Raw genomic sequence first — 8,906 nt, forward strand, 5'->3', positions numbered from 1 at the left:
CTTCCCCCTTTCCTACTGCCTTTTACTTTGCTAAGCATTGTTGTCTTTTCTAGTGAGTCATGTCTTCTTATGATAGGACCAAAGCACAACAGCCTCAGTTTAGTCACCTTGGCTTCTAGGGAGATGTCACAAGGGCTTCTCATCAATGCCTCAAGGCTACCTTTTTATCTCAGAGACATCGGAGGACTCCTCATGAGTGACACTTGCCCAAGATCCTCCCTTTATACACTTTCCCTAAATGTATAAGAGCTAGGGTCCCCAGTGTCTTCCTCTTATAAATTCTAAATCTGTGGTGGTATGTTTCCTGTGCTTTTATGATTATGAATTTACTCAGGCAAAAGCTCTTCTTGTAGCAAACAAACCTTACTTTTATTTAATAACATGTGGGAAGAATGTTGCTTATATATGATAGTTTCACAGATGAGATATGGTTACAATAAAACAACAGTTGCAGGCACTTCCCTACTTAATTTCTTGTTACTGAATTCTTCTAAAACTAAACTGTTCCCTTCTGCCTCTGAACTATTATTTTCTGCCTCAGAACTTTCTACAAGTTCAACTGGCCTCTGAATTCCATCAACTGAACTTCAACTGAACTGAACTGTCTGTTAACGGTCACTCACTCCTCCTCTTTATATCCACTCCTCCCACAGCAGCTCCTTCCCTACAACCAACCTGAATCAGTATTGGCTTTGGGAAATCAAGTCCGCCAGTGACTCTGTCACAGGAGAATTCACGTCTGATTTGCTCTAGGCCCATTTATTTGCCTTTTTAGCAGTCTGCGGTATCCACAGAAAGCCCCACATTTCAGATGAGTTGATTGTCCAGCTTTCATAACCACACACAGAAAGAGGAAATGCAATGACATGGACAATCCTAATTTTAGTATTCAATTATATATCCTTACTCTTCAGCATCTTGTCTATGTCCTTCATAGCTGCCCCTCACTCCTATAAATCTCAAAGGTTTGAGTATAAGGCTGCTCTCAATGGCATACTATTTGTGAACGTCAGTACAAATAATGTTAAAAAAATAATTATAAATGTATATGGTGCTGTAAACTGAGCAATAATCTACTATAACCTAAAATTTTTAAGAATCTTTGGAGATTATCATATGTATAGACATGGGTTGTCACCAACAGATCTTATTGCAAACAACTTTACGACAATAAGTCATAAACAATAACAACAAATGTAAAAAGTAATATTTGTAGGAACATACTAAAGTGGTCAGAAAGAAAGGGATCATTTCAGTCAGAGGAAAAGAATTTGGTGTGACAAGAATGCCATAAGGAATGGATTGGTGAGCATATTAGAGACAGAAAAGCACAAGAAATGAATAGAAGTATGCACAGAAATTTGCTGTTCCCACAATGAAGTTCAGTGAAATAGGTGGAAAAGCAATCAGCTGATTTTCATTGTACTCTTCTACGATATGCCCATGGGATAATCCTACACTGTTTCACACTTGTCACTGTCAGTCTTCTATGGAAGACTGTCATTCCATTCCATACTTTTGTCATTTTACCTTCTGCACTTTGATAATTCTGTCACTGTATTCTAGACACCATTCTGATATCATTTGAACAATAGACATCATCATCTTGCTGATTTTTCTTCCTAGGCATGCTGTTTGTCCATCTAACTAGTGGCTGTCATTTTATTCATCATGCTATCACTTCACTGCTACTCTCTCCTGGATACTACTGTCATTCCACAATGGCGACAACTGTCCTACTCTGAATATCCCAGCCACGCTTGGACCTGGGTGCCTCCCTCATTCGTTCCTACCTGTGTTTCTACCTTCTACCTTTCCCATCCTGTACTCAGCATGAACTCCACCTCTAACAAAGTTATAACCCACATCACATAACTTCTTCATCCCTCTCACCTTTTATACCACTGCTATTTCTCACTACCTGCAGCACCTGCAGAAAATGAAGAAAGGGGAAACAGAGTTTGATGTAACTGACAGATGTGTGTTCCTTTAAGTGACGTATCAGTGGACACTCTCACGAGTGAATTCCAATTTAACCATTCTTTTCTTCTGTTACTTCAGAGAGGGAATACTTAGGGCCTTTTCAGACTGCACAATTATAATGCTATGATTCCATTTTAACTGCCATGGCTGCATTCCCTGGAATCCTTGGTTTTGAACTTTAGGGAGGGGAATTTAGAAATCTCAGCTGGAGAGTAAAAGACTTTCACCTTATTACTAATCCCAGGACTCCCTACGATGAAATCATGGTAGTTAAAGAGGATATCATAGTGCTATAATTGTGCTGTGCAAATGGGCCCTTAGCATTAGGAATTACATCAGGAAGGTTAGTGACCTGGAGGGTGAATGCAATTTGCCTACTTAATTTTATATCATGTTCATAAACACTGCTATTACTAAATTGCTACTGGTGGCACACATTTACTCTTCTAATAACTAATACAAAAACACTGTTCAAAACAATGAGGATTTTACTTGATTTCCCATTAGAGACACTAACATTCTTGCCTTATTTCTGAAGGTTGTATGTTCTAACTGCTGACAGCTAGAAATGTAAACAGAACATTTATAAAACATCAAAGGGCCCCTGTACTAAAGGTAAAGCTGGGTCATCAATAATTGAGTACCAGGAAGATACTGATGCATTTATTGTTTAAGAAATTATTATATTTATTATTAATAAATGATTAAATTTGGGAGCAACAGAGAATCTATTATATTTGGTTGTAGAGTTGTTGTTGTTTTTAACATAGCTATTTGAAAATTATCACAAGGAAACAACAACTTGAGAATTATGACCTGAAGCAGGAGCTCAAAACTGTACTTAAATATGAAGAAAGGGTATTGCAATAAATATACTAATAACCTGATTTGTGTGTGCCTTCAAAGTCACCTGTCCTGTGTAAATGTTTGTCTCATCTTGATCTTATCAATATGCATTTTTTTTACTGTGCCCTATTTAATTTATTTAATTGCCCCCTTTATTAAGAGGAATGTGCAAAGTAGGAACAAGAATTTGAAAAACATTGTATCTGCCAAATATAATTTAAAGAGAAGAACAAACAAACAAACAAACAAAAACCTATTTGTTAACATTTGTTCAAAGTTCTATTTAAAGAGCAAGCAGGGCCAAACCAGAATGAGCCGAGGTTCTCCCTGAATGCAATGCAATCCACTCAGTAAATTATTGCTGTATGTCTTCAAGTCTTTTCTGACTTAGGGAGACCCTAAGGTGAACTTACAACAGGGTTTTCTTGGCAGAACTTGTTCAGAAGGGGTTTACCTTCCTCTGAGGCTGAGAGTGTGTGACATGGCCCGATTTAATGCATGCTATTTGCATGGTACATATTGTTACAACCCTCAATTTATCCTAACATGCTGCTAATAACCCAGACCAGCACTGCATTGCAGTACTGCTCAAGAATCCTAAATCCATCGGACAAAAAGGACCAAAAAGTGTATGTCTCTCTTAGATGAACATACAGTTATTTTCAGCACAAGTTTAAACATGTCCATTTAAAACAAGCCTATAAAATTCAATTAGGCTTTCTCTCAAGGAAGCATATGTAAGACTACAATTGTTGCCCTAACTATGCAAAAAGTTTTCACTAATCACCATATAGGCTCCAATTTTGATATAACATTGTATTTTTTTCCTTTGAAAGGTTAACAAAATGCTAGACTGAAAAAAGCTAAAGTGACAAGGCTTTCTAAACTGGTAATGATACCATATCTAGGCAACTTTATCAGCTCCAGGATGCTATACCAGCACTGAATAAAATGATACAGTTCTTGTAGTTACTATATCAGTACTTATTTTTTTAAACTGAGTATGGACTGGGAGAGTACGCTACTGTATGCCTCTGACATGGAGCCTGTTGGAAAGCAAGAGATCCTCTGCTTACTCTGATCACTGCAAATCTGCACTGCATTGTTTTTGTATACTGTATGAATATTTGGCTGGCTCAACACATCCTGGCATGAAAGAATCAGAATAATAGTATCAACCAAATATTCAATCACTCTGTAAAGAAGAATACTGCATGACTTGTGAATAGGAAGCGATAAGAAACTACTGTACTGTTGTGCCAGACATCTCATTCTTCAAGTCTTCTTGAGTTTTAGTGTAGCAAATGCTTCAACTACATAACCAGTTCCACATACTCTCCGGTGAACTTTAGGTGTTTTAAAATGCTCTAAGTAAAACTCTGTATGCCACTGTACAGTTGTTTTAACCAGTAGCATGAAAATGGACCATACTAATTTGCATGTTGTCTTATGCAGCATGTTGGGTTACACCCAACGTCACATCTGAAGGGACATCCACACTTGTTGTAAGATCTCCCTTTCCTCTACACTTCATGCACCCCATGGCTACTTGTATCTACTTCACAGAGTCCCCCAACTATACCAGACAGATCTGATAGGCCTTCTGGGGTAAGGGAGACTCTGTTTTACCTGGATTACCCAGTGTAATTTTGACAAGAGTCTGTTAACCAGGCAACTATATAACTGAATGTGGGAGAACAGTAAAGCTTGGGCAATTCACATACACTCATCTTCAAGGGAAGGCAATGGCAAACCTGCTCTAAACAAATCTTGCAAAGAAAACCCCATGATGGGGTTAGGACACCGTAAGTCAAAAATGACTTGAAGGCACACAACAACAAGTACAGTGGTCACAGTCAAAGAACAGACTGTGTTTTATTCCCATATTTTTAAAACAAGTGATCTGTACAAATGTTGTACTGGATTTACTCTATACAAGGGGCTTATCACCAAGAGGCAATGCACAAGATTAAAGACAATTAATACCTTTAAAATTAATTCAGAACTTTAACTAGAGTATATAAGGAAAGCACGTTTCAGATGGGTAGTAGAAGTTATTATTATTATTATTATTATTATTTTATTCCGCCTCTCCCTATAGATTGAGGCAGGATACAGTAAAAAGAAGTAAATACACACAGCAGAACATAATCAAAATTATACAACACAACCCCCACCAACATCAAAATAAAACAATCAAATTACATGTTCGAGATTAAGATAGTTATAAAACAATTAAAAGATGGGCAAATGGAGTAGAACAACTAGGAGCGGATGGGGCTATAATTTAATGGTAGGTCATTCTGGGAAGGCCTGCCAGAAGAGATCTGCCTTAATGGTCTTTTTAAAAGCGTCAACGGAGGTAATATAACGGATCCCCTCCAGCAGGTCATTCCACAGTTTCAGCGAGGCCAATGAAAAGGTCCTCTGGGAAACAGCAGCCAACCTGGTCTTCTTCGGCTGGAGTAAATTCTTCCCAGAGGACCTGGGAGTGCGGGGTGGATTATATGGAAGGAGGCATTCCTGCAAGTAAACTGGGCCCAAGCCATGTAGGGCTTTAAAGGTGATAACCAACACCTTGTACTGTGCCTGGAGGCTGATTGGCAACCAGTGGAGAGATTTTAGAATAGGCGTAATGTGGTCAAATCTGAATTTACCAGCAACCAACCAGGCTGCCATATTTTGCACCAACTGAAGCTTCCGAACTTGGCACAAAGGTAGCCCCACGTAGAGTGTATTGCAGAACTGTACTTGGATGGGAAACCACAGATGAACAGAAAGTGCTGTAGGCTATATTTCAGAGGAAAGACCTGGGAAAACAACCTCTGAGTTTTCCTTACCTAAGAAAAATGTATGAAATTCATGGGGTCAACAGGCAACTTGAAAGCACATACATACATATTACAAGAGTCAGAACAGAGCAAACTCTAACAAGAACTCTATCAATGTCAGAACAGTAACTAAGCATTGGTAATGTGAATGAACAAAACTTCTGATATCTTTTGAGTTAAGAGACCATTAGAAATTGCAATACTAAAACCAGTCTTCCAGTTTCTTTCAAACATCCCAGTGCCAAGAGAGAGGACAGAATAGTAAACATACCACTCTGGGCAGAGGCAGAGAGACACTGGTAAAATGACAATATCGGTCTACAATCCATTCGAGATAAATTGTGGTAACAGCCTCATATGTTGAAAGCATTATGGATTAAGTTAAGCAAAACTATAGATGCACAAAATTATCAGATTTGGTCTGAAAGAAACTGCTCCCCAACATAACCAAAAAAATCTAGCAACTCATGTTTTAAAAATTATTAAATTGTCAGATACAATGGTATTTTGTTTGCAAGATGTGATATACATTTTTATCACCCAGGATAAAATATCTACAGCCTCAGCAGTGGTTAAATTGCCGCTATAAAGGAAATTGTCCTCAGATAAATCGTTTCCCTGTGAGAAGGTTTCGCCACTACACCTAGCAGGTCAATAAATCAAATTAACTGCATCTTCTCCTATGGCCAGTGACATCATCAGCTTGACCACATCTTGAAAAGTGGGTGCAGGAACACACGCTTTTAAGGCATCCAATTATATTACTTTTTTGTTACCCAACCTTATGCTTCTGGCCTATGAAAGGGGTAAATGGATTGTCTTGGTTATAGCTTGTACTGGCCCTCCTTCTAACATACTGTACTAGCTTTCTATTTTCCAAGGCCAGAGGAGGACATAAGGCCAATTACTATAAAAGCAAAATATCTTTATAAAATGTAGAAAAAGACTCATGGTTCTTGTATATGCAATTCTCTGCCATGTTTCGAGGACTGTTTAATATTAATCAAGACAGAGATGGTGCAAAAACAGCTTGCTGTCAGGCTATTTCAAGAGAATGGTCACTAATGAGAACTACACAAATCTGTCAAGCATGCTTTCATTATACTAGAAGTCCCACCTTTAAAGTAATTTTAAAAAGAGGGCCAGCGTTGACTGGTTTGTGGGGTTGTGGCCTTAAAAATGTCATTCTTTCAAAAACCATAGATGCTTCTAATTGTATCAATTAACAGAACCTTAAGATTAATCATTTTTCTATTTGTTGGATTTTTCACAACGTTTGATCCTTTTTAGTTCTGACAACACCAACAATTAAATATAAAACAATGCTGTTTGCGTCAGTCACTCAGGCTTTAACAGCAAAACGAATGTTGTTGTTTTTTGAGACTACCTCTAATTACTGCACAAAACGTGTTTTGTTTGGTTGCTGTGCGCCTTCAAGTCGTTTCTGACCCTAAGGCAAGCCTAGCATGGTTTTATTTTATTTTCTGGTAGTGGGGATTTAGACCGTCCTGTATTCTGCGCATTATGTGCTTCTCGCATTGTACTTGTCGCATTAAAAGAAACCGGCTCGTTAATTTAAAGGTGCTGCAGATTTTGCCGCCTGCAAAAAACTGCGAGGAGCTGTCTTTTCTCTATTAAAAAAAGAGAGAGTGAGAGAAGTCAATCAAGACAAAGGGAGAGGAAAGGCCATACACAGAGACACTGATCTGGAAGGAGCGGCTTTTACAAAGTCCTGTTGTTGCTGCCTATAAATTAAAAATAAGCCCCTGATTTGAGGCATATGAGAAGGTGGTGTGTTGTGTGCGAAGACAACGAGGAGATGTGGTGCTGCTCCTGATGCCCCAGGAGGATTTTGTTTTTGCTGCCGGGTCTGAGAGGGGGGCATCTCGGTTATTAGTAAATAAATCAAGCAGCCATGAGAAAGAGAGAGGGAAGGAGGGAGAGAAGGAAGGAAGGAAGGAGGAGGAGGAGGAGAGGAGGCCTCAGCAGCTCCTGCCAAAGGATCCTGGGCCTACTACTACTCCTGGCTCCCCTCCTCCTTTCCCTTCCCTCCTAACAGCCTGGGTTTCATCTCAAGGCCCTGCTGGCTGCCAAGAAAATGTGTGTGTGTTTTAAAGGGAAAAAAGGCAAAAAGGGAGCGAGAAAGAAGGAGAAGAAGAGGAGGAGGAATCATATTGAACCACAAAAGCACATGGGGCGAATGTAAAATATAAACACGGCTGTTGGGCTCTGAGTGGCTGTTATTAAAGGCCTGAATTACTAAACATGAGAGGCGGGGAAAAGCCGGGCGGCCATTTCAATAATATAAACCTCCCCGAATTAGACATTATTCAAATGAGAGAGGCTTATTTGAGAATGAGCGAGAGAGAAAGGGAAGGAGGGAGAGAGTGAGAGGCAGCCAGGCTCAGCTCCTGGAAGGCAGGCAGGCCTGGCACCCCCAAGACAAGGAGACAGAGGCATTGTGAAGCCTTATTTTGCCCCTTGCCTCCACCCCAGACCGGTATTAAGCACCAGAAGAAACACCACCCCGAGCCCCCAATATGTGGGGAGGAAGAGGAGGCAGAGAGGGAGGGGGAAAGCATGGTTAGGACTCCTTTCTTCCCCCCAAAGCACAGAAAGAGATACAACCCTGACACACAAATATATGTATATGGGGAGGAAGAGAGGGGGGCAAGGCATTATCAAGCCTCCTTTCTTCCCACAAATCCACCAAAACAGATACCACCCTGACCCTGACACCCCAATCTATCTATCTATCTATCTATGGGGAGGAAGAGAAGGGGGGCAAGGCATTGTCAAGCCTCCTCTTCCACAGCCCTCTGCTGAACCAGTACAAACCACCAAAATAAACCTTTAGGACAAAGACACACAACACACACACAACCCTCTCAGCTCCTTAACCTTTCCCTTGTAAGAGGGGTGTGTGTTGTGTTGTGTTGTGTTGTGGGGGAGACTTCTTAAAGGGGGTTATTTTTGTCGTTTGTGGGTGGCTTTTGGAGGAGGAGAGTCTGAAAGGGGGAAAAGGCTGGGGCAAGACCTCCCTCGAGGTGACACTTGGGGGGAAGAAAGGCTTTCCAAATACACACAGAGACACACACACACACACACACACACACCTCTCTTTCTTTTCTGAAAGGAAATCCCTTCACAGCCGCACCCCCTCTTTTAACCCAGACATCCCCCAAAGAAGAAGAAGAAGAACAACAACACCCGGGCCCACAGGAGCCTCCTCTTCCTCCTCAGGAT

The 8,906-nt window shown here is 40.3% G+C and overlaps 1 protein-coding gene across 1 annotated transcript in view; it reads right to left on the bottom strand.

The window, feature by feature from the left end:
* POU2F1 (POU class 2 homeobox 1) overlaps positions 1-8,906 on the bottom strand; it is a 143,664-nt gene that overhangs the window by 134,135 nt on the left and 623 nt on the right. The gene's annotated exons all lie outside the window — the stretch shown is intronic.

This window comes from Sceloporus undulatus, chromosome 3 (genome assembly GCF_019175285.1).
Source record: "Sceloporus undulatus isolate JIND9_A2432 ecotype Alabama chromosome 3, SceUnd_v1.1, whole genome shotgun sequence".
NCBI lineage: Eukaryota > Metazoa > Chordata > Lepidosauria > Squamata > Phrynosomatidae > Sceloporus > Sceloporus undulatus.